Source organism: Mercenaria mercenaria, unplaced genomic scaffold (assembly GCF_021730395.1).
Source record: "Mercenaria mercenaria strain notata unplaced genomic scaffold, MADL_Memer_1 contig_1111, whole genome shotgun sequence".
In the NCBI taxonomy this organism is placed as follows: domain Eukaryota; kingdom Metazoa; phylum Mollusca; class Bivalvia; order Venerida; family Veneridae; genus Mercenaria; species Mercenaria mercenaria.
In genome coordinates this window covers 19451-23809 of record NW_026459086.1, presented here as the reverse complement: position 1 = coordinate 23809, position 4359 = coordinate 19451, and positions in this window count along the sequence as shown.

Here is a 4359-nt window from a genome sequence, read left to right as displayed (position 1 = left end):
GCACATCGGAATCGATTCGGTTATTTCCGTTTTATAAAGGGAGAGAAATACAATAATCGATTGTAATACTTGAATACGGGGTTACTTTCCGTACTATGTCCAATCAGGAGCGGTACAGGGTACAGCGATGTCGTGTAAGAAGGGATATAAACTTAAGGTACTTTTAATGTTTATTTTTGCGTGTTATACAAGTATAGGGAGACTTTGTTTCATGTGATTAACGGGTATAGTGTTAACAGTCATTTGTCACAAGTTAAAACAATTAACTTTAACCTTTTATGCATAAATTTGTGTTGGGGCAAATAACATTGCTACTGTCCGTATGTTGTCAGCAAGTCCCGAATAGTTGTGATCTTTGTATGTGACTATTTTTACTGCAGTTATTGCCCTTTGATAATTTGTGCTGCATGCAAAATAGTGAAAAATCTTAAATTATCTTGCTTCAAACTTTACCAGATGTATAAGCTTGATGTGCGGGTGAACATAATTAAGGGGGAGGGGCTCTGTGACTATTTTTACTGCAGTTCTAACCCTTTGATAGTTTTTGTTCTGTAGAGAATGACACAGTTTGTGAGGCATCCGTGTGCTATGGATATAATTCTAGTCGTTTTTATTGATTTGGTAGAACACAATTATACTGTAAAATGTATGCACGTTTCAACTATATTCGTGTTTTTTTTTCAGCTTTACAGGACTCGGCCAAATCAGTTTTTCACAGAATAGGCTTAAAGAATGTAAAACGCTGGAAAACGCCGGAAAGAAGATGAAACGCCGGAAAGAATGAGAAACGCCGGAAAGACAATGAAACGCCGGAAGGAATGAGAAACGTCGGAAAGACGATGAAAAAGCAGCATCTAATAACGTTTATCTCCCAAAGTATTATACATTTCACTCATTTAGGCTATATATTAAGAAAGTTTACGAAACCTGGCAGTGAATTATAATTTTAGTATGCTAACATATTTCTCTTTATTACTACATTAGGGAGGACGCGATTCTATGGATCGCGGGGACATTGAGTGTGTCATTTGTCCTTTACCTCTGTTTCATGTAGAGAGGTTACTTGTGGGTTTCAACAAGAATAAAACCAAGAACACTGGTTAGAATAACTGATGAAAAACGGCGTTAGACCCAAAACAAATGAATCCTTAAATAACTCGCAGTTAGTTTGCACAGTCTGAAATCGAGAGAATAACATTTGAAATTCATATCTGATGTCGTGTAATTAAACTCTTAATGCTTGGCTTGTCGGTCAACAGTCGAAACAGTTGCCCTCCGCCCTTCTGCAAGCCATTCAATAAGTTTATTATATACTGTTCAATCAGCTAGAGTCCTTAAAATTGATCGTTAAGCAAAATAGAATCAAAGAAGTACATAACGAGTGGTTAGTTTATGTTGAACATCACATGGGGTCGTTTGCATGATGTGTAGTTTCTCGATGTTGGCCTACATATGTGTCCCTGATTAATGAAACTGTTTGATTTCGTTTAAGCAAAATAAAATCAAAGCATCATAAGGGGGCGTTTCCATTCACGTGCCCGGCCAGCGCTTCTCTTTAGTGACTTGCTGAAGTTCAATATATATCTTCTGAAAAAAAACAAGAGAAAAAGTCCTATACTGTCAAAACATTCATAACACGATTTTCATGTGTACAGTTCCTTTTTTATCTGAAAACTGTGCGGAAGTAACAACAGCAGGATTTTGGGGTAAATAGGTCCAGTTTCCCGTTTGGTGGATCCCACTGACTTCAACTGCTGTTTTAGCGGGGTCGGTCGTTTGTAGAAACTTTTCTTAACAAGTTAGCGGAATTTAAAGGCAACAGCCCCTGAATTAAAGAAGTGGGGTTACAACACTTTTGATGTATTGGTGTCATGATTAAGTCGTGACATCAATATGTTTTATTTTTAGGGTCGGCTAACCTAGAAGTTGATTTTGCACAAATGTGTAGAATTATACCACCCGTGGTCCAAGTATTGTGAAAGTTGGTGTATTATGTGATATCGTGTTGAATTTCTATACTTTCAACCTACATGTAGCTACATGGAAATACTTTTAAAATTATGTCTTCTTGCTTATAGTTAAGAATAAGAGAAGGGACCCATGATCCTTATGTGTCAAAACATTATTCTATATAAATCTGAAAATTGTGTTTTTGTTTTGTGAAAGTCGACACAATGGCTATTCTTATTAATTAAAGTCTTATTTATCTGATACATACCGTTTTGTCAAGAAAACATTTACTCAAATATTATATGTACAATAGACTGGGGAACATGGAAAGTAGCATTGATTACGTCAAAATATATATTATTTGTTATTGATGTAGCCCGCTGCCAACTGTAGATTTGTTTGTTATTTTTCTAGACGCTATAATATATAACTTAAAACCTGGCAAACATTGATAGTCTTTGGAGTTGAGCAAATTTATAATCTTGGAGATCTGATTTCTTTGAGAATCATCTTGGAGTTAAACTTTTGATGTGTTGAATTCTTAGAGTTGAACATTTCTGTGTGTTGTGGCTGCAGTAAGTTCTGATACTGTACGATGTGCATTGCCTGTAGTCGTCTGATTCTACGATACTATTTTCATATCCTTCTAATTTACGCTTGATAATTCTTTTGATTTACTAATTTATCACCACAATTTAGTAATTCTTCGAAATATGCTTCAACTTACAATTATAAAATAAAAACTTGACACACAGCAAACATAAATTATAATGGAGCTGAACTGTTAGATATCTGATTACCTGGACAATAGTCTGATAACCGTACGAGCAGTAGGACCACAATGACTTTTTTGTTTGTTTTATCTTTCTTAAATGGTATGCACAGTTTGGGAACACCAGAGCGCATTTGTGTACACAATGATTTTGTAGTTACTGTAGAATAAACATGGTTTAGAAAACACCGTCTGCTACTGATTAAGTCGTACCTAAGAGAGTCCGTCACCAGTGTCTTTGTTTAAGCTGCGTTGATCTACTCTATTGTTCTCATTTTTTCAGGGGCACAGACATTGACTTACCCTCTATTTTTCGGCGACGCCGTCTAAATTCTTTTTCGTTACCTATGCCACGTGACTTCAGTTTGCAAATCAAACTACTTGATAACGCATTATAGATAATTTATCAAAATGGAAGATTTATGCGGCACTCTGTCTGATTGGACCAGAGTGTTAATTTCTTTCACTCTGTTGATTGTGCTACGCTGAGTGAAATGTAGACAAAGCGTTTATCCTAAACGACGCTGTTCACAGTTTTAAAGCAAATTTGGCTCAGTATATTTAGCAAGAATATTGATATATCTCAAAATGATAAGTAAGTTTAATAACTATGATAAAAACCTGTTCAAATACCAACATATATCAAATTAAAGAAAGAGCTGAATACGGTCTGCTTATCACATGAATAAGGGTGTGATAAGAGTCTTTTATGTAGAAGTGCTTTTTAAAAGATTTTCCTTGTTACATTGTCGTCTGTATATGAAAAGGTTTCTTGCTTTTGTGACTTATTCAGATTGCATATTAAAATGAGTACTTGTTTGCTTTGATATATTTGTTATAAATTATTTAACTGATTTATTATATAAGAATATTTTTCTTTAGTATGGTATGCAAATATTGAACTCAGTTGAAATCTGTTTCATTATATATATGCTATATAATGACTGAATATCATCACACTGAAATGAAGGTACGCTGCATACAGTTTATCTGTGTGATATGACTATGGTTAAACTTTGCTTGTGAAACAGAAATATTGAAATAATTACAATTGTATGTTTTGCTTGACCTTCACTTTTTTATAGGTGTGACGCCATTGTCCAAAGATTCATGAATAGCGAATATGCATTTGTTAAAGCGGGATCAGTTGGCCTATTTTAGAAATAAATAAAAATAATAAATAAAAAAAATCCTTTAATTGATTTTTTCTCATGTATTCTAATCAAACTTGATTTGTAGCATCTTTATTAGGCCCGCAGCCAACTTTGTTCAGCTGGGACATTTGACCCCTTTTAGGGGCTGCTAGAGCTAAAACTAGAAATGCCTTTATACAGCGTCTCATGAACAGCTTGGTGGATCTTTGCCATACTTGGTCTGGAGCATCATTATAAGGTCCTCTTCCAAATTTATTTATATAGGAACTTGGGCCCTATTAGGGACCACTATAGCTAAAAGTAGATATGCCTTTCTTCGCATTAACCACTAAAATGTAATGGATTTTTATCAAACTCGATGTGTAACAATATCGTAAGGTCTCCTGCTATTTTGTTACAAATGGGAATAGGGACCAATTTTGCTAAAAATATAAACACGTTTAATGACCTCTTCTCATGAACCGCTTCATGAATCTTAATCAA